Here is a 23,397-nt window from a genome sequence, read left to right as displayed (position 1 = left end):
CTGCTGCGCTCTCCAAGTCACCGGACACCTCCCTCCACTGTCCCTAGCAGCAGCATCAGCACCTTGGAGAGTGAACAGCTGTCAGATTGTAGTGAATATAAAAGAATAAAGCCCTTTACTGTACTGTGAGAAAGGACATATTGTGTTTTCAAAGGGTGATAGAAATGTATGGAAATAGCTACAACTGTGCTATAAGTAACATCTTATTCGTCACATGTATGATGGCAGTATTTCCTACTACTATTATTGTTGTTATCATTATTATTATTACTTTTTATTATTACTTTTCTATTTTTATTCTATCTATTTCTATTACCTATTCTATTATCTATCTATAGTTTGATGCAAAAAAAATGTTTTTTTTATTATCAATTTTTGTGAATAATGTTTGTTATTAGCAATATAGCTAAACAAGTAGAAAAGATTAACAAGAAATAGACCAAATGAAACCACGCCAACTTTCATAATAATGAAGTTTAAATGTTATTTGGTTGTGTTTGATAGTGGATTCACGTCAAATAGCGTGTACTATTCTATACTTGTCAAAAGACGCTTAAAGCCGCGAGAGAAGATCAAAACGTGCTTTGCTGTTTCAGTAAGTGCCTTGAAGACATATAAGAAAGTATTCTCTTCTAAATCATCTCTTTTAGTAATTCTGAATAAGCTAAACATTTTTATAGCATGGCTGAGGACATAGCACATTACCCTACAACAAGTGGTAAAAATGCACTTCTCTCGTCTAGAGGAGTTGAAAAACAGCATATGTCCCTCTTTGGTAAAGATGCATTAATGTGCCAAATGAAATCACGCCTACTATCATAATAATGAAGTTTAATGTTAATTGGATGAGATTAATAGCGTGTTTGTGTCATATAGCGTGTTCTAATTCTATACTTGTCTAAGACGCTGAGGGTTGTCGATGATCTTTCAAAACTGCACGGAACAATACACTGTCTATGAAGGCAGCGAGAGAAGATCAAAATGTGCTTTCTCAGGTGAAAACGACATTTCTCTCCATACGATCTTTATATATTTATTTACTGTACAATGGAAATATCAAAACTAAATGAATTGAAAGATAACCTTGTAGATTGATTATTATTTTTTTCCTCAATGTAGTGCATCTTCAGATAAATCATGCCCTTATTCAACCGTTTATTCCGTCCAGCTTTGTAAGGCCACCATACTAGCAGACATTTTAGTGTTGTCGATGATCTTTCAAAACTGCACGTAGCAGACAAAGGCTTCAGGCAGAGCCTTAATATGCTTTTGGATTGTCTGACGCCACCTGTGGCTGTTCTAGCCCAATCTCTCGAAAGGAGATATAGATTGAAATTGAAAGTACATCCTTCAGCTGAGTTGCATCAGATGCAAGCTAAAATGTTGCTGAATGTTTAGGAAAGTCGCAGCTGTGCACTAGAGGTTTCAGGTAGCTAGTACCAAAATGCGCTAAATTCAGGGAGGCAACAGGCCTTTAACGCCTGTCTCAGCCCTTTCCACCTTTCATTCTAGGAAGGCATTGTTGCATCTGCCTATGTCAGATGAGCGTCAAGCTGGGCAAGAATTTCAACATGGAGAAGTTGTACTAGCTTAGCTTTAGGAATGTGGTAGCCCTTCAAAGTCTGCCTAGTCGTGCTGTTTTCTCTGAACAGAAGCTGAGCCTTCGTCTTATAGCCCAATGGCACTGTGGTCAAAATTTCCTCTCTCTCCCTGCCCATATGATCAATCCTAAGGTGCCTGCTGAGAGTGGGCCTGTGCCCACAGGTCTCCCACCGACAGAGGTTTTGGTATCTACAACTCATTTGGCCTATGTTCTCTCAGGCTCCCCCTCCACAACTTGGGTTCAGCTCGTCATGTGGCTTTCTTGTGGGCCTTGCGAGCTGGAGAGCATTGCTCGTTACAATATGGCAGCAGTCACATGTTCATCCCACTTCAGACAGTCATTCCTTGAGCGTGATCAAACTGACTAAAGTTAATGTCAGTCAATCAATCTTCCCCTCCTGTCTTAATCGTCCCCGGTGTCAGAGTCCAGGTTAGCCTAACTGTAAATAATCTGGCTACTGTAACATGAAGGTCATACAGGTCATCAAACCCTGTCATCAAACTCCACCATCAATCTCCACTGAGTACTATCTTGTTCCTGTATTTCCAGCACGTTTGGTTAAATGCATCTTTTTTAGCTGTTCACAACAACTCTGGGGCAATGAAAGAATGGCCCAAAGTTAGCTGGTGTGCATGGCAAATTCAGAAATTATAATTACAAAAATTTTATCATTATTGAAATGGCAATCAAATATGAATAATAATACATTTAACTCAATGTCTAATGACAACCGACCAATTACATTTCTGGGAAAGGTTGGTATTTCAGATTGAAAATTAACTATTGGCATTCAAGACTATACACAGGACAAGTGCACGGAGGAATTAAGATATATTCCATCTGACTTGTGAATGTAGTGCTAAAATATGCTAAAATGCTAACCAAAGAAAAACATAATTGAATTATATTACATTTTTTGTTTTAAGCCCTCCCTTTTCTCTCTGTTTGGGCAGAGTGCACCTCAGTAGCAGCACCAGGCCATATAACGACAGAGGATGCTGGAACCAGGAGAACAGAGGCCGGCTTCAAAGGTGAGCTGTGATGTATATTTCAGTGTTTCAGCAATTCATCTTTGCATTTTCTACTTTTTTCATCCAGGTTGATGACTTAGAGGTCACAAGCATCACGATGACTTGTGGTCATTCACAAATACAGAAAATAAATGTAATGTAAGAGGCCACTGTAAAAGTACCTGAAACGATGTGGTTAATTTATTGAGATTGACCCATAGACTTTGTTGGGGAAACCGATAGGGAGTTAATTTATTCTAAGAGGAAACTGGACTTGCCTTGTGGATTAATCTTTTATACAATGACCTGGATGACTGACAACCTTAACACACACTGTAAAGTGCAAGTAGGAATAATTATGTTGTCATGTTAACTTTTAGTAGTCATATACTTGACTTGGATTAATGCATGTGTTCATCAAATTGCTTTATTTCAAATGTTAGCTGATGAATGATGTCTGAATGTATCTTTTACAGCTATGTGATACTATCCTGGTGCATGCCAGCACCTTGTTAGTGCAACACTCTGTTGCATGGAGAATTGTTTCAACTACACTGAATGAGGTTGCCCGATGCATCTCTTGAAAAAGAGTGGCACATGCTGCATGTTAAACGAGCCAGAGCTCAGAACAGAATTGTACCATACTTATGAGAACAGTGAATTCTGCAGCAGCAAAGCATTGCCTCTGCATTTTTTTAAGGACACTAACCAACAGAGCACTTTCTCAGAGTCTTCACAAAACAACAGAATCCGAGAGGTGCCTCTTTACTTTGAAAAGCATCAAGACTTTCCTAAAAACACCATGACACTTGGATTGTCTGAATGCTCTGGCTATACATTCCTGACACCAATCTGAGGGTTATTGAGAGCTTTTTGGCTCTCAGAAATACACCACAAATAGAAAAACATGCAGGGTTTCTCAGCACATTGTCTTTCCTGAAAATAGTTGTCTCTTTTCAGCAATAAGCAACTCTTATATAACAACAGTGAAATCTGTAAACTTTTTTTTAAAACTATCCATACACTTTGCATATTCTACTGCTAAAAGATTTGGTTGCTTTTGAATAGTAATTTTGTTGATAAAGACACAGATTGTGCCTCTGAGTAAGGTGAGAATTTTCTTAAAGCTTAGGTTTGCTGGAGTTCACTATTTTGTGCTTTAGAGCACTTGACTCCCATGCCTATATCAATTGAATTATCATTATTCCTTACTGCTTTCATTTTCACTACTATTTAATGGTTTGTAAATAATCTGCACCTTTGGGTGATAAAATGTTCCGACACGGTTGAATAAAATAATAGTTTTAACTACTGAGTACAAATTTTTTGCTTTAAAAAACACTAAGGATGTTTGCTGACGTTGCTTGATGTGGCACAGCCCCACCTAGGATATTTGCCTCCAGCCATTCTAGCTGATACTGTAGGCTATGTTCTGTCTACGTGCACAAATAATACCTCACAGATATAGGCCTAGTGAGGTCATGTTTAAAACTACATCCTGAGTCTCCAGAATGCCTTTCTCTCAGGAGCACCCCAGCCTGGGATAGCCTCCAATCCCATTTCTAGTGGGATTGAAGGTGAGTTTCCTTCTTCTGACAACTCTGGGCAAAGCTGACTTTGAAGAAGACGCCACTGGATCTGGATCAATCATAAAACCTCACTGCAGTCAGAAAAACCTGTCTGGAGAAGAAAGGATACACTTCAACGATCATGAGAGCACTGACAAGGTGAGGAAAAGCATTTAAAACCATTTTTTAAATCTTTGTTTATCACGTCGTTCTTGTTGAGGGTTTGTGACTATGTTGCTTGTGATCATTTTCATGTCTGAAACGTCCTTTGAAAGTTTTAAGTGGCGATGTTTTAGGCACCTTTAGCCTGCAGTGTAACAGTAAACTTCATTTGGCGTGTCTTGACGGCTTGATAGTGTCATATGTTTTTACATCGAAAAGAATTGCAAACAACCGGCTGGGCCAACACGCCTCCTACAGGGTCGGCTCCACCCTCCCCGGACTTTCTTCTATTGTCCTCCTCTCTAGATGTTAAAACCTAATAACTGAATGTCACAATGTATGCTAAGATTAGTTTACTTATTCATTTACTGTAAGGGCTATTACAGTATAGTATAGCGCATAGATAGTGGCCATCACTATCCATGGGCACAACATTGCACTGGTATAGCTTCGTCTACAAATCCACATAAACAGTGTTGCTACAGCTTACGCTCACAGGGTTTCATCACTTTGTCAACCCCATCAGTCCGTACTGAACTCGGTAGAAAGGCCTTTTCCTACTCTACTCTCTCACACGCTCCAGTAGGCCTATCCATATCTTATGGCAAATACGTAATACATCGCGCAGTGACGACTTTAACATTCATTTTAATCTGGACAATAAGAACCCAGCCCCTTCATATCCCTTGGATGTGAAAGGGCAAGCCTTGGTGCTGCTGGACTACCAGACTGTGAAGCTGTATGTCAGAATGCCTTCTCTTGTGCAATGATAACAGCTATTGAGGGAGTCCATTGTACCCAGATGGCTCTGCACTGCTTAGTCTTCCTGACCAGGAATAAGGTGTAGGCTCTCAGTGTTGATGGAATGAAATGTTAAGCTGAAATCAACAGCATCCCGACATTCTATAAGGTTTTTCCAAGTGGGTGAGAGCTGTGTGAAAATGATGAAGTCCTATGTGTATATATTTTTAGTGTCACAATATTAACAGGATTGGTAAAGATCAGTGCTTGTGGCATTATTGCATTGTTAAAGCAATCAACAAATGATATATTAAAAACACAGCAAACAGAGGACCAGATTTATTATGCTAAGTTCTGATTAGATGCAAGCTTATATTAATGACCAATAATACATTGTACTTTTGACCGATGTTACATTTATCCCAATTTGGACACCAGGGGGATATTCTACAAAGTAGTATAATAAAGATAACTATGAACTATTTGAATAAAATTGAACGTCTACCTACTAGAAAGGAAGAGGCAATAACTTTATGAAAGTAAGGAGGGAAATTTGTACCAGCTGAAACTAGGGATACCCCGAAGATACTAATTGTAGGAGAGGGCACAACCATGCAGCCGTAAGACTTTGAGAGTGTGTCAAAAATCACTTAGGTATTGCTTGAACCAAATATGAAAAATGTGGAACAATATTCATCTTTACAAATTTGTTCTCCCAATAAGAGATAAAAAGAGGGTAAAAAAGACTAGCGTTTAATATCCTTTTTACACTGTTCTCAAAGAGGAATAAAGTTTGCTTTAAATAAACTGTAGTAAGACTTGGTTATTTTTACCCCCAGATATGAGAAAAAGTCAGCTTTGAGTTTAAATGGCAGATTGGGAAATTCTTCAGCTTTCTTGTTAATGGGGAAGTACCCACTTTTATTAAAATTAAGTTTGTATCCTGATATTTTTCCAAATTCTTTCAGGACTCTGAGGACGTCAGGTATGGTTGAGACAGGGTTGGTGACATATAATAACAAGTCGTCTTCGTAGAGCGAGACAGTATGTGTTAGGCCACCCCGTGTAATACCCTGTATAGCATTGCACCTGAGAGCTATGGAGAGTGGTTCTGTTGCTAAGACAAAAAGTAGTGGGCTCAATGGATCTCCTTGATTAGTCCACCTGAAGAGAGGGAAGTAATCAGAGGAGACATAGTTAGTGTAAACTGAGGCAGTTGGGTTGGTGTAGATAAGTTTGATATGTTTAATAAAATTATGGCCGAATCCAAGCCGACCTGAGTGTGGAAAGAAGATATTCCCACTCATTACTCATCACTATTCCCTATCGAAAGCCTTCTCGCCGTTGAACGAGATTACCGCTTTTGGGGATAGAGTGTGGGATTTCGTGTAGATTATGTTAAACAATCGTTTCAGATTGAAATAGGACTGTCTGCCTTGAACAAACCCAGTCTGGTGGTCCAACACTACGTGAGGAAGAATGTTTTCAAGGCGAGGAGCCAAAACTTTTGAAAACACTTTACCATCGCGGTTTGCTAAACTAATTGGTCTGTATGATGAACAGTCGAGTGGGTCCTTATTTTTCTTTAATAACAATGCATGGCCAGAGATCAAAATCGGATTACATTAACAAATTGTTATTGTTCTCAGTAAATAGGGATCGAGCAAAAAAAAAGTCTATTCTTGAAAATGATCTGTGTGCATGAGAGAAATAAGAGTACTCCCTTTTGTTAAGATTCTTAAATCTCCATGGATCTACAAGTTTATGTGTGTTCATAAATGCATGGATTGTTTACTGATTTAGATGACTTTGATGTCGAATGAGAGGAATGATCACCAGATTGTAATCCCCTGAAAGAATCAAGTGATGACTATCCAGACTGGGGATGGAGCTTAGCATTTTTTTTTTTTTAAACTGATCATGGTCAAAGTTAGGGGCGTAAATATTAACTAAAATTAAATTCAGTTGTAGTAGCTTCCTCACAACCGTAACATATGGAACATTTGGATGAGAGATAGTGTTTGATGCAATAAAAGGAACATTTTTATGGACTAGTATAGCTCTTCCTCTAGTTTTAAAAATAAATTGTGAGTGAAACACCTGCCCGACCCAGTCTTTGTGAATCCCAAAGTGGTCTTTATTCTGAAGGTTGGTTTCCTGTAAGAATGCTATGCCGAGATGTCTTAAGTGTGAGAGAACCCTCTCTCTTTTGACTGCATGTTTAAGCCCTTTTACATTCCAACTTACTATTTTCACATCACTCCTACCTGGGACTGGATATGAATTACTGTGCGCCACTGAAACTATCGAGTTCAAATATGTAAATCCCATTTAAGCAATACAAAACATAGATGAATGCACAAATCAGATATAAAACGTACAAAATACAAATACATCTACACTTAACAAGTAGTGAAAAATACATATATATATATATGCCTTAAGACAGTCTTAGTCTATGAATATGTAGGGAATAAAGAAAATAAGACTACTAATAATTCTATGACCTTTCATGTCAGTCTGCTTAGTCATTAATATTTCGTATATTTAAAAAAAAAAGTAAAAATAAAAACTGTGATCACCTGCTCAATTTTGACTCACCCATCTGCAGTCTGCTCAGTCATTACTGAAATGCTATAAAAAATGAAAATATACAAATAAGATCCTTCCGTAGGTGAACGTGCGGAACTCCCCCGTGCTGGACTCCCTGCTTAACTGGGAGTTCAGCGCCAGTTGATAATATACCAAAGCAGCTACTGACATCTACTGGGGGAAATAATTATTGCAAGCAGCTAGCACAATGCTGTAATAAGAGTCCGATTCAGCAGTTAAAGGGAACCTATTTGCTTCTCTTCCTACGCATTTTCACTGGGGTAGCTCATATTGACAGCCAGGGTAGCTCATTTTCACAGGTACAAAATAAATGAAATTTGAGGAAAAAATGACTAGTACCAATTGTACCCCTTTGGTAAAGATGTTGTAATGTGCCAAATGAAACCACGCCAACTTTCATAATAATGAAGTTTAAATGTTATTTGGTTGTGTTTAATAGTGGATTCATGTCAAATAGCGAGTACTATTCTATACTTGTCAAAAGACGCTTAAAGCAGCGATATCAATACGTGCTTTGCTGTTTCAAAAGTTTAAATGATAATTGGATGTGATTAATAGCGTATTTGTGTCATATGGCCTGTTCTAATTTTTTTACTGTCAAAAGACGCTTAAATCAGCGACAAGATGAAAATGTGCTTTGCTGTTTCAAAAAGTGCATTGAAGACATATAAGACAGGTTTCTACTCTTAATCATGTCTTTTTAGTAATTCTGAAGAAGCAAATGTTATTTGGTTGTGTTTTATAGTGGATTCATGTCAAATAGCGTGTACTATTCTATACTTGTCAAAAGACTCTTAAATCAGCGAGAAGATGAAAATGTGCTTTGCTGTTTCAAAAAGTGCATTAAAGACATATAAGACAGGTTTCTACTCTTAATCATGTCTTTTTAGTAATTCTGAAGAAGCAAAACATTTTTATAGCATGTGGGAAGTCATAGCACCTTTACTTACAACGAGTGGTAAAAATGCACTTCTCTCGCCTAGAGGAGTTGAAATACAACATATGCCCTCTTTTGTTAAAGAGGCAGTAATTATCCAAATAAAACCACGCAGTCTGTCATAATAATGAAGTTTAAATATTATTTGGATGTGCCTAATGGGATTTTCTTGTTATACAACGTGTACTATTCTATACTTGTCAAAAGACGCTTAAGTCAGCGAGAAGATGAAAATGTGCTTTGCTGTTTCAAAAAGTGCATTGAAGACATTATAAGACAGGTTTCTACTCTTAATCATATCTTTTAAGTAATTCTGAAGAAGCAAAAACATTTTCATAGCATGGGGGAGGACATTGCACCTTAACCTACAACAAGTGGTAAAAAGGCACTTCTCTCGTCTAGAGGAGTTGAAAAACAGCATATGTCCCTCTTTGGTAAAGATGCAGTACTGTGCCAAATAAAACCACGCCAACGTTCATTATAATTAAGTTTAAATGTTGCTGGATGTGCTTAATAGTGGATTCATGTCAAATGGCGTGTGCTATTCTATACTTGTCAAAAGACGCTTAAATCAGCGAGAGAAGATCAAAACGTGCTTTGCTGTTTCAAAAAGTGCATTGAAGACATATAAGACAGTTTTCCCTTCTTATTCATCTCTTTTAGTAATTCTGAATAAGCTTAACATTTTTATGGCATGGGGCAGGACATTGCACCTTGACCTACAACAAGTGGTAAAAATGCACTTCTCTCGTCTAGAGGAGTTGAAAAACAGCATATGTCCCTTTTTGGTAAAGATGCAGAAATGTGCCAAATGAAATCGCGCCAACTTTCATTATAATGAAGTTTAAATGTTATTTGGTTGTGTTTTATAGTGGATTCATGTCAAATAGCGTGTACTATTCTATACTTGTCAATAGACTCTTAAATCAGTGAGAATATGAAAATGTGCTTTGCTGTTTAAATGAGTGCCTTTAAGATAAATAAGACAGTATTCTCTTCTAAATCATCTCTTTTAGTAATTCTGAATAAGCGAAACATTTTTATAGCATGGGTGAGGACATTGCACCTTTACTTACAACGAGTGGTAAAAATGCACTTCTCTCGTCTAGAGGAGTTGAAAAACAGCATATGTCCCTCTTTGGTAAAGATGCAGTACTGTGCCAAATAAAACCACGCCAACGTTCATTATAATGAAGTTTAAATGTTACTGGATGTGCTTAATAGTGGATTCATGTCAAATAGCGTGTACTATTCTATACTTGTCAAAAGACTCTTAAATCAGCGAGAAGATGAAAATGTGCTTTGCTTTTTCAAGAAGTGCATTGAAGACATATAAGACTGGTTTCTACTCTTAATCATGTCTTTTAAGTAATTCTGAAGAAGCAAATAATTTTTATAGCATGTGGGAAGTCATAGCACCTTAACATAAAATTAGTGGTAAAAATGCACTTCTCTCGTCTAGAGGAGTTGAAATACAACATATGACCTCTTTTGTTAAAAACGCAGTAATTATCCAAATGAAACCACGCCAACTTTCATTATAATGAAGTTTAAATGTTATTTGGTTGTGTTTTATAGTAGATTCATGTCAAATAGCGTGTACTATTCTATACTTGTCAATAGACTCTTAAATCAGTGAGAATATGAAAATGTGCTTTGCTGTTTAAATAAGTGCCTTTAAGATAAATAAGACAGTATTCTCTTCTAAATCATCTCTTTTAGTAATTCTGAAGAAGCAAAACATTTTTATAGCATGGGTGAGGACATTGCACCTTTACTTACAACGAGTGGTAAAAATGCACTTCTCTCGTCTAGAGGAGTTGAAAAACAGCATATGTCCCTCTTTGGTAAAGATGCAGTACTGTGCCAAATAAAACCACGCCAACGTTCATTATAATTAAGTTTAAATGTTACTGGATGTGCTTAATAGTGGATTCATGTCAAATAGCGTGTACTATTCTATACTTGTCAAAAGACTCTAAAATCAGCGAGAAGATGAAAATGTGCTTTGCTGTTTCAAAAAGTGCATTGAAGACATATAAGACAGGTTTCTACTCTTAGTCATGTCTTTTAAGTAATTCTGAAGAAGCAAAACATTTTTATAGCATGTGGGAAGTCATAGCACCTTAACATAAAATTAGTGGTAAAAATGCACTTCTCTCGTCTATAGGAGTTGAAAAACAGCATATGTCCCTCTTTGGTAAAGATGCAGTACTGTGCCAAATAAAACCACGCCAACGTTCATTATAATGAAGTTTAAATGTTACTGGATGTGCTTAATAGTGGATTCATGTCAAATAGCGTGTACTATTCTATACTTGTCAAAAGACTCTTAAATCAGCGAGAAGATGAAAATGTGCTTTGCTGTTTCAAAAAGTGCATTGAAGACATATAAGACAGGTTTCTACTCTTAGTCATGTCTTTTAAGTAATTCTGAAGAAGCAAAACATTTTTATAGCATGTGGGAAGTCATAGCACCTTAACATAAAATTAGTGGTAAAAATGCACTTCTCTCGTCTAGAGGAGTTGAAATACAACATATGACCTCTTTTGTTAAAAACGCAGTAATTATCCAAATGAAACCACGCCAACTTTCATTATAATGAAGTTTAAATGTTATTTGGTTGTGTTTTATAGTAGATTCATGTCAAATAGCGTGTACTATTCTATACTTGTCAAAAGACTCTTAAATCAGCGAGAAGATGAAAATGTGCTTTGCTGTTTAAATAAGTGCCTTTAAGATAAATAAGACAGTATTCTCTTCTAAATCATCTCTTTTACTAATTCTGAATAAGCGAAACATTTTTATAGCATGGGTGAGGACATTGCACCTTTACTTACAACGAGTGGTAAAAATGCACTTCTCTCGTCTAGAGGAGTTGAAAAACAGCATATGTCCCTCTTTGGTAAAGATGCAGTACTGTGCCAAATGAAACCAAGCCAACTTTCATAATAATGAAGTTTAAATGTTATTGGTATGTGCTTAATAGTAGATTCATTATTCATTTTTTCCTCAATCTAGTGAATCGTGAGATAAATCATGCCCTTTATTCTACTGTTTATTCCATCTAGCTTCGTAAGGCCACCATACTTAGCAGACAGACATTGAGGGTTGTCGATGATCTTTCAAAACTGCACGGAACAATACACTGTCTATGAAGGAGCAGACAAAGGCTACATGTAGAGCCTTAATATACTTTTTGGTTATTTGACGCCACCTTGGGCTGTTGTAGCCCAATCTTGAAAGGAGATATAGACTGAAATTGAAAGTACATCTTTCCGGCTTCAGGTATGGCTTCCTCGTGGGCCTTGCGGGCTGGGGAGCATTTCTCGTCATCATCCCAGTTCCGATTTTCAAAAAATCAAACTGACTAAAGTTAAAGTCAGTCCCCCACTGTGTCTTAATCACCCCCGGTGTGTCATGCTACTGTAACATAAAGGTTACTCCCCGTCGTCAAACTCCACCATCAAACTTCACTATCTCCAACACATTTTTGAGTAATGCATTTCTTTTTGGCTGTTTGCAACAACTCTGGGGAGATGAAAGAATGGCCCAAAGTTAGCTGGTCTGCATGGCAGATTTGGAAATTATAATTACAGTTATTTTATCATTATTGAAATGGCAATCAGATATGAATAATAATGTCCATTGTCTAATAACAAAGCAGTGAAAGGTTGGTATTTCAAATTGAAAATTAACTATTGGCATTCAAGACTATATACAGGAGAAGTGCACAGAGGAATGAAAATGAATTCCATCTGACTTGTGAATGTAGTAGAGATATGCTAAAATGCTTTAATTATATTACATTTTTTTGTTTTTTGTTTCAGGCCCTTCCTTTTCTCACTGTTGGGGAGAGTGCACCTCAATAGCAGCACCAGGCTATATAATGAGGATGCTGGAACCAGGAGAACAGAAGCTGGCTTCAAATGTAAGCTGTGATGTGATGTGATGTGTATTTATTGTGATGTGTATTTATTGTATTTATTGATGTGTATTTATTTATTTCAGCAATTTATCTTTGCATTTTCTACTTTTTTCATCCAGGTTGATGACTTAGAGGTCACAAGCATCACGATGACTTGTGGTCATTCACAAATACAGAAAATAAATTCAATGTACGAGGCCACCTTAAAAGTACCTGAAACGATAATTTATTCTAAAAGGAAACTGGACTTGAAAATTTAACCAGGTACTGGACCTTGTGGATTAATCTTGTATACAATGACCTGGATGACTGACAACCTTTGCACATACTGTAAAGGGCAAGTAGGAATAATTATGTTGTCTTGTTAAGTTTTAGTAGTTATATACTTGATTTGGATTTATGCATGTGTTCATCAAATTGTTTTATTTCAAATGTTAGCTGATGAATGATGTTGATGTATCTTTTACAGGTATATGATACTATACTGGTGCATGCCAGCACCTTGTTAGTGCAACACTCTGTTGCATGGAGAATTCTTTCAACTACACTGAATGAGGTTGCCCGATGCATCTCTTGAAAAAGAGTGGCACATGCTGCATGTTGAAAAAGGTAGAGCTCAGACAGAATTGTACCATACCATTGTACCAAGAACAATGAATTCTGCAGCAGCAAAGCATTGCCTCTGCAGTGTTTTATGGACTCTAACTAACAGAGCACTTTCTCAGTCTTCACAAAACAACAGAATCAGAGAGGTGCCGCTTTACTTTGAAAAGCATCAAGACTTTCCTAAAAACACCATGACAATTAGATTGTCTGAAATGCTCTGGCCAAACATTCCTGACACCAGTCAGGGGACTGAAAGGTTTTTGGCTCTCAGAAGCATGAAAACATGCAGCACATTGTCTTTTCCTGAAAATATTGTCTTATTTTCTTAAAGCAGCAATAAGCAACTTTTATATAACAACAGTGAAATCTGTAAACTTTTTTTTAAAAAACTATCCACTTTGTGTATTCTATAGCCAACAGATTTGGTTGCTTTTTATCATTATTTTGTTGATAAAGAAACAGATTGTGCCTCTGTGTAAGATGAGAATTTTCTTACAGTTTAGGTTTGCTATATTTCACTATTTTGCACTTCAGAGCACTTGACTCCCATGCCTATATCAATTTAAGTATTATTATGATTGCTTACTGCTTTCATTCACTAGTATTTGAACGTTTGTAAAAAAAAATCTGCATGTTTAGGTGATAAAGTGTTCTGACATGGTTGAATAAAATAATAGTTTGATATTTAACTACTGAGTACAAATGAATTTTTTATACCTTTACTATCTTTTTGCTTTAAATAACACTAAGGATGTTTGTTGAAGTTTTATTGATGTGGATTAAAACCACATCCTGAGTCTCCAAAATGCTTTTCTCTCAGGAGCGTCCTTCTTCTGACGACTCTGGGCAGAGCTGACTTTGACGAAGACGCTGCTGTATCTGGATCAATACCGCGGTCAGAAAAATATGTCTGGAGAAGAAAGGATACACTTCAACAATCATGCAAGCACAGACAAGGTGAGGAAAAGCATTAAACTTTTTTTTTTAAAACTTTGTTGATCACATCGTTCTTGTTGAGGGTTTGCTGACAATGTTGCTTGTGATCATTTTCGTGCTTGATAGTGTGATGTGTTTTTACATCGAAAAGAAAATGCATTCATTGCAAACGACCAACTGGGCCAACATGCCTCCTAGAGGGTCGGCTCCACACTCCCCGGACGTTCTTCTATTGTCCTCCTCTCTGGATGAAGTAAAAACGTAATAACTGAATGTCACAATGTATGCTAAGATTAGTTTAGCAGTATACTATAGCGTATGAATAGTGGCCATCACTATCCATGCGCACAACATTGCACTGGTATAGCTTCATCTACAAATCCACATAAACAGTGCTGCTACAGCTTACGCTCACAGGGTTTCATCACTTTGTCAACCCCATCAGTCCGTACTGAACTCGGTAGAAAGGCCTTTTCCTACTCTACTCTCTCACACGCTCCAGTAGGCCTATCCAAACCCATGCACTGGAGCAACACGAAGGCTAGATGCAGAATACAAGTAATTTACAAAAAGTACACAAAAAAAGGGCAAACAAATGGACTTTTATGAGCAGAGTAAAGGCAAAATAAATGAGTAGGAATAACTTAAATTGAATCATTTGACTACTTAAAAACATCAAAACGTTTTAATTAGAATTCAGTTGGTTCAACTTATTTAACCTTGTTGAGGACAAGAAATGTCATGTTGATTGTACTAGACTAACTCTCGTGGGATTTACTCAATAATGGCTTAGTTGAAAGTACTTAAAAAGATCCATGCAAATTGTTACCTTAATTTTTTTAAGTTGAGCCAGTGTATTATTTTTTAGAGTGTACATTGTTGCCTTCAAGTGCAAAATTACATTTTAGAATTTTTTTTGCACTTTACTTCAACATTAGACTCACCTTATGAGATGGGTGGGCACAATGCATGCCCATTGTGGGTTTAATTTTGGAGACGGACACTCGGAGATCATCATCCATGTTTCGTGCAGAACTGTTTTTTTTTTTTTTTATGTAAGTCAGTGCTCAGAAAGTCTTTCCACATAAGAAGTTAGAGCCAAAGGGCATCAGGACATCCATAGCGACCTTGGATAGCTGCGTATATTCCCTTTCGACGGAAATCCAGAAATCAGCGTCTCAGCAGCGTCTTGGTATTAAACGCTGACTGTAACGTTCGGCCACTTGACAGTTCAACTGATGCGTCCTCCAGGTCTGATGTCAGATGATTTTCCCACGTAACAGTGAATGGTGATCTTATTCAGTCGTATTGTTCTGGAGCGGTTTCCTCTGGAAAATACTTTGTAAAGTGTTCCAGGAGGAACTGGAAGTTGCGTAATGATATAGACTTGTTCACTGTGTTAACACTCAGTGCATTTTCCTCCATGAAGTCTTCCATCTTATAGAAACCATATGAATCCTGCCCATTTCAATTTGCGCAGTCTGTGAATAATACAGTGTCTGAACTGTACGTGAGGTGCCACTTGTAAGACTCTTGCTCCAGTCCTTTCTCCCCCAGCATTGCTCCAGCACTGTCTGTATACACATCAATGCAATCGTCCCAAAGTTTATTGTCAAGTTTAGTGAACATGTCCTCACCTGTGCACGTCCGCTCGATAGGGGTGCAAAACAGCATTAAGAATTCCGTCAAAACTGTACTTACATTAACTGACTTAATGCTACCGCAGCGGGTTTGATTAATGGAAAAAATCAGCTGGTTTAGCAGCAAGTGAGGGATGCTTGGTTTTCCAGTGTCTGTAGCCTTTTAACAGGCTTTAGGCTTTCAAGTGCAAGAACCCCAGCGCATGCAACATTACATTAACATTAACTCAGTGAAAGGAACATGCTGTTTTTAGAAGGAAAAAAAAAACATCATTCAGAAAAAAGAAACGTTTTTATATATTCCCATTTTCCCCATTTCTAATATAGAATTGCCTACATTTCTAAGAAACAAAATCATCCGATCTGTCCCATTCATAGTTCACTCACGTTATGCGTCGGGCTCGTAGTTGCAGACCTGCTCTCCTTCTGGGCTTCAACCAGCACCGCTTTTTTGACGCGATGCATGACAAGGTCTGGTCCAAGTCAGTTTTTATTTCTACCTCGCAATATCTGTAGATGAATAATTTCCTCAGTAGCTAACGGATGGATGTATATCTGTAGCAAATTACTTTGCCTCATTAAAAACATAGGCTACTTAAGTAAAAGTTAAATTACTGTCTTTAAAGAATACTCTAAAAAGTACAAGTACACGACAAAGCAACTCAATTACAGTAATGTGAGTACTTGTAATTCGTTACTTTCACCTCTGTGTATATGGTAGAGATGACAGCTTATTAGTCAAAAGATACGTAACTCGGTGAGATGAGATCATAATTACCATACTAAGACGGCCAAAATGTGGATTTTGCCCACATAATCAAACGTTTAGGAAAAATGCCAATGGCCAAAAAAGTAGCAGAGATGGAAATAGGTTACCGTTTCTAAGTTGTTAATGGGGATGAAAGCTCCAGCCCGCCTCCAAGGCTTCTCCCTGCACCCCTGCACCCCCACCTCTCGTCTTGTTCAGGCAAAACAGCTGGTCTGCTCCAATTCTGTGTACTCCTCACCGCCTAACTTGCATGGCTCCGGACCTTTGAATCCTCTCAACTGAGCTGAAACAAAACGTCATAGGCGCGCGGGAGAATGGTCGTATATATGTCCGGAAAATATCAGTATTAAGTTACTGATGAATTGTCCCCATCCATAATTCTGATAACAATATAATTGGATGAAGCGATGCATCGTCAACATGCGTTAGGACCCGTGCTTATGACACAGCTGCCAATCTGTTTTTCACTGTTAACAGGGACTCCAATGCATGCTCTCTCTCTCGCTCTCTATCTCTCTCTCAATTTCAGTTTCATTGTGTGTGTGTGTGTGTGTGTGTGTGTGTGTGTGTGTGTGTGTGTGTGTGTAAAAATGCACTTCTCTCGTCTAGAGGAGTTGAAAAACAGCATATGTCCCTCTTTGGTAAAGATGCAGTAATGTGCCAAATGAAATCACGCCAACTATCATAATAATGAAGTTTAATGTTAATTGGATGAGATTAATAGCGTGTTTGTGTCATATAGCGTGTTCTAATTCTATACTTGTCTAAGACGCTGAGGGTTGTCGATGATCTTTCAAAACTGCACGGAACAATACAGTGTCTATGAAGGCAGCGAGAGAAGATCAAAATGTGCTTTCTCAGGTGAAAACGACATTTCTCCCATACGATCTTTATATATTTATTTACTGTACAATGGAAATATCAAAACTAAATGAATTGAAAGATAACCTTGTAGATTGATTATTATTTTTTTCCTCAATGTAGTGCATCTTCAGATAAATCATGCCCTTATTCAACCGTTTATTCCGTCCAGCTTTGTAAGGCCACCATACTAGCAGACATTTTAGTGTTGTCGATGATCTTTCAAAACTGCACGTAGCAGACAAAGGCTTCAGGCAGAGCCTTAATATGCTTTTGGATTGTCTGACGCCACCTGTGGCTGTTCTAGCCCAATCTCTCGAAAGGAGATATAGATTGAAATTGAAAGTACATCCTTCAGCTGAGTTGGATCAGATGCAAGCTAAAATGTTGCTGAATGTTTAGGAAAGTCGCAGCTGTGCACTAGAGGTTTCAGGTAGCTAGTACCAAAATGCGCTAAATTCAGGGAGGCAACAGGCCTTTAACGCCTGTCTCAGCCCTTTCCACCTTTCATTCTAGGAAGGCATTGTTGCATCTGCCTATGTCAGATGAGCGTCAAGCTGGGCAAGAATTTCAACATGGAGAAGTTGTACTAGCTTAGCTTTAGGAATGTGGTAGCCCTTCAAAGTCTGCCTAGTCGTGTTGTTTTCTCTGAACAGAAGCTGAGCCTTCGTCTTATAGCCCAATGGCACTGTGGTCAAAATTTCCTCTCTCTCCCTGCCCATATGATCAATCCTAAGGTGCCTGCTGAGAGTGGGCCTGTGCCCACAGGTCTCCCACCGACAGAGGTTTTGGTATCTACAACTCATTTGGCCTATGTTCTCTCAGGCTCCCCCTCCACAACTTGGGTTCAGCTCGTCATGTGGCTTTCTTGTGGGCCTTGCGAGCTGGAGAGCATTGCTCGTTACAATATGGCAGCAGTCACATGTTCATCCCACTTCAGACAGTCATTCCTTGAGCGTGATCAAACTGACTAAAGTTAATGTCAGTCAATCAATCTTCCCCTCCTGTCTTAATCGTCCCCGGTGTCAGAGTCCAGGTTAGCCTAACTGTAAATAATCTGGCTATTGTAACATGAAGGTCATACAGGTCATCAAACCCTGTCATCAAACTCCACCATCAATCTCCACTGAGTACTATCTTGTTCCTGTATTTCCAGCACGTTTGGTTAAATGCATCTTTTTTAGCTGTTCACAACAACTCTGGGGCAATGAAAGAATGGCCCAAAGTTAGCTGGTGTGCATGGCAGATTCAGAAATTATAATTACAATAATTTTATCATTATTGAAATGGCAATCAAATATGAATAATAATACATTTAACTCAATGTCTAATGACAACCGACCAATTACATTTCTGGGAAAGGTTGGTATTTCAGATTGAAAATTAACTATTGGCATTCAAGACTATACACAGGACAAGTGCACGGAGGAATTAAGATATATTCCATCTGACTTGTGAATGTAGTGCTAAAATATGCTAAAATGCTAACCAAAGAAAAACATAATTGAATTATATTACATTTTTTGTTTTAAGCCCTCCCTTTTCTCTCTGTTTGGGCAGAGTGCACCTCAGTAGCAGCACCAGGCCATATAACGACAGAGGATGCTGGAACCAGGAGAACAGAGGCCGGCTTCAAAGGTGAGCTGTGATGTATATTTCAGTGTTTCAGCAATTCATCTTTGCATTTTCTACTTTTTTCATCCAGGTTGATGACTTAGAGGTCACAAGCATCACGATGACTTGTGGTCATTCACAAATACAGAAAATAAATGTAATGTAAGAGGCCACTGTAAAAGTACCTGAAACGATGTGGTTAATTTATTGAGATTGACCCATAGACTTTGTTGGGGAAACCGATAGGGAGTTAATTTATTCTAAGAGGAAACTGGACTTGCCTTGTGGATTAATCTTTTATACAATGACCTGGATGACTGACAACCTTAACACACACTGTAAAGTGCAAGTAGGAATAATTATGTTGTCATGTTAACTTTTAGTAGTCATATACTTGACTTGGATTAATGCATGTGTTCATCAAATTGCTTTATTTCAAATGTTAGCTGATGAATGATGTCTGAATGTATCTTTTACAGCTATGTGATACTATCCTGGTGCATGCCAGCACCTTGTTAGTGCAACACTCTGTTGCATGGAGAATTGTTTCAACTACACTGAATGAGGTTGCCCGATGCATCTCTTGAAAAAGAGTGGCACATGCTGCATGTTAAACGAGCCAGAGCTCAGAACAGAATTGTACCATACTTATGAGAACAGTGAATTCTGCAGCAGCAAAGCATTGCCTCTGCATTTTTTTAAGGACACTAACCAACAGAGCACTTTCTCAGAGTCTTCACAAAACAACAGAATCCGAGAGGTGCCTCTTTACTTTGAAAAGCATCAAGACTTTCCTAAAAACACCATGACACTTGGATTGTCTGAATGCTCTGGCTATACATTCCTGACACCAATCTGAGGGTTATTGAGAGCTTTTTGGCTCTCAGAAATACACCACAAATAGAAAAACATGCAGGGTTTCTCAGCACATTGTCTTTCCTGAAAATAGTTGTCTCTTTTCAGCAATAAGCAACTCTTATATAACAACAGTGAAATCTGTAAACTTTTTTTTAAAACTATCCATACACTTTGCATATTCTACTGCTAAAAGATTTGGTTGCTTTTGAATAGAAATTTTGTTGATAAAGACACAGATTGTGCCTCTGAGTAAGGTGAGAATTTTCTTAAAGGTTAGGTTTGCTGGAGTTCACTATTTTGTGCTTTAGAGCACTTGACTCCCATGCCTATATCAATTGAATTATCATTATTCCTTACTGCTTTCATTTTCACTACTATTTAATGGTTTGTAAATAATCTGCACGTTTGGGTGATAAAATGTTCTGACACGGTTGAATAAAATAATAGTTTTAACTACTGAGTACAAATTTTTTGCTTTAAAAAACACTAAGGATGTTTGCTGATGTTGCTTGATGTGGCACAGCCCCACCTAGGATATTTGCCTCCAGCCATTCTAGCTGATACTGTAGGCTATGTTCTGTCTACGTGCACAAATAATACCTCACAGATATAGGCCTAGTGAGGTCATGTTTAAAACTACATCCTGAGTCTCCAAAATGCCTTTCTCTCAGGAGCACCCCAGCCTGGGATAGCCTCCAATCCCATTTCTAGTGGGATTGAAGGTGAGTTTCCTTCTTCTGACAACTCTGGGCAAAGCTGACTTTGAAGAAGACGCCACTGGATCTGGATCAATCATAAAACCTCACTGCAGTCAGAAAAACCTGTCTGGAGAAGAAAGGATACACTTCAACAATCATGCGAGCACTGACAAGGTGAGGAAAAGCATTTAAAACCATTTTTTAAATCTTTGTTTATCACGTCGTTCTTGCTGAGGGTTTGTGACTATGTTGCTTGTGATCATTTTCATGTCTGAAACGTCCTTTGAAAGTTTTAAGTGGCGATGTTTTAGGCACCTTTAGCCTGCAGTGTAACAGTAAACTTCATTTGGCGTGTCTTGACGGCTTGATAGTGTCATATGTTTTTACATCGAAAAGAAAATGCATTTATTGCAAACAACCGGCTGGGCCAACACGCCTCCTACAGGGTTGGCTCCGCCCTCCCCGGACTTTTTTCTATTGTCCTCCCCTCTAGATGTTAAAACCTAATAACTGAATGTCACAATGTATGCTAAGATTAGTTTACTTATTCATTTACTGTAAGGGCTATTACAGTATAGTATAGCGCATAGATAGTGGCCATCACTATCCATGCGCACAACATTGCACTGGTATAGCTTCATCTACAAATCCACATAAACAGTGTTGCTACAGCTTACGCTCACAGGGTTTCATCACTTTGTCAACCCCATCAGTCCGTACTGAACTCGGTAGAAAGGCCTTTTCCTACTCTACTCTCTCACACGCTCCAGTAGGCCTATCCAAACCCATGCACTGGAACAACACGAAGGCTAGATGCAGAATACAAGTAATTTCCATGAAGCACTGAATACAATATTAAATAAGGGGATGTCTGTGAGCGTGAAGAGCAGCATACACCTACATTGTTGCTTTCATGTGCAAACATACCGTTTAGAATTTTGTTTACACGTTATTTCAACATTAGACTATGCCTGTGACGGGGGCGTTTTGGGGTGTGGCTTATGCCTGTAACGGGGGCGTGGCCTGTACGTGTCACATGCGCGGGGCTTGTTTTGGGGACGTGGCTTGTGACGGGGCGTGGCCTGTACCTGTGACTTGGGCGGGGCTTGTCGTGGGGGCGTGGCCTGTATGTGTCATGTGGGCGGGGCTTGTTAATGGAGGCGTGGCTATAACCATGGGAGTCTTTTCTTCACACACTCTCTTTTACAAATACACTTTTGATTGCAGCTGGCTTGCTTGAGAGCCAAATTTGCAGTTTAGCAATGTAACCTAGGGTATTCTCAGTACGACGAAGGTTGTGCTTGTTTTAACCGGGGTACATCACCAAGGTAACTTAAAAAGCCTCACAATTCCCCCTTATAAACTCCAGAGCAGGCTGTTCAAGATAAGCCTTAAGCTGCATAAAAGTACCACCAACTGACTGACTATTTTGATCTTGGTACCCCTGGAATGAAAGATAAAATTGCGTGCTGGTTTAGATCAGTGGATAATTTATTAACAGACAGTGTAATTGAGTGTAATTGAGCAGACAGAGTGGACAGCTAGAGGATCATAAGGAGATATTCACCGAATTTGACAAAAGGGTTTTGGATGACAATTGTGGACTACCCCTTTGAGTCAGAATGTTACATTAGAGCATTAAGTACAGACACAGATGAATACCAATACACAAGTTATTTGGGTTGTCACTGAGCGGGTGTAATCTGGCTCAGAATTACAATATTTTGCCACGTTTGTATTGTTAATTTATACAGGGAGAAAGACATAATAAACTGACATACAAAAACTGGAGCAGGGAGACCAAGTCCGTCCATTTCTCACCAATCCAAAAATCCCCCCTCTCCATTTCTTACCAATCAAATGAAAGCCGCTGTCCCCGGCTTCCATTTCTTGCCAATCAAACGGGATCTCCTCTCTATTTCTTAGCAATCAGAAAAACCCTTCAGCCTTAATTCCCGCCCCCGCTTTTTCGACGAATCAGACGGCTGTTGCTACCTCAGTGCAGGCAAAAGAAGACGAGAGCGCCTCTTGGCATTTTTACGGTAAGTAAATCAAAAGTTCTTTAAATTTCTGACCTAAATTCAGAACTGCAAATTGTTTGCTATTAAAATGCCTATTGTTTGGATGATTTATTCATTTATATACCGCCGTCTGTACGACGTGGTTCATTTTGCTAGCTAAAAAAACACACCTTACTGTTGAAATTCATTCAAACGAGCCGACAGATGCTTTAGCTTTGCGACCGTTAGCCTGCAGTACAATCGACTACCGGAGTGACTGAGTGAGTGAGTAGACGAATGAGGTTGGAGGAGCGGCGGTGTGGCTTCTTTCAGGGTGGGTAGAGATGTGTTTTTTCCGCACTAAGGAACAATAGGACGAAGGGAGAGTTCTCAATTTGACTGGCCTTGACGGTTTCAGGTGCCGGTCTTTTAACTGCAGCTAACGGTACAGTGAATGAGTGGACGAGCAAGATCATGGGAACGGAGGTCTATCTGCTGCTAGGGTGGACAGCGGTGCTGATCAGATGTGAGTAGAATACAGTGGATGAAACTGTAGGTACACATATTCATTGTGATCCACATTCTTCGTTAAAAATCAAATATGCAAGAAGAATCACAATTATATATTTTAATGGTACAAAGTTCATTCTCATCCCACTTTTTTTTTCTCTCAGACGTGGATTCCTCCTAAATTACGGAAATATGTTTGACCTTTACTCGACATGCTTAATATTAAATATTAAGATTAAACGTGGTTTGTTTCAAATGATAACTAGCATTTGATATAACTACTCGAACTTTTTTCTGTACCATACTATATTTAGTTCTCAGTGTCTCTCTCTCTCTCTCACA

The sequence above is a fragment of the Semicossyphus pulcher genome, unplaced genomic scaffold, assembly GCF_022749685.1.
Source record: "Semicossyphus pulcher isolate SPU_LCO1_2020_fin unplaced genomic scaffold, fSemPul1.0.p SCAF_4, whole genome shotgun sequence".
Lineage (NCBI taxonomy): Eukaryota > Metazoa > Chordata > Actinopteri > Labriformes > Labridae > Semicossyphus > Semicossyphus pulcher.
Note: the sequence above shows the minus strand (reverse complement) of the source record.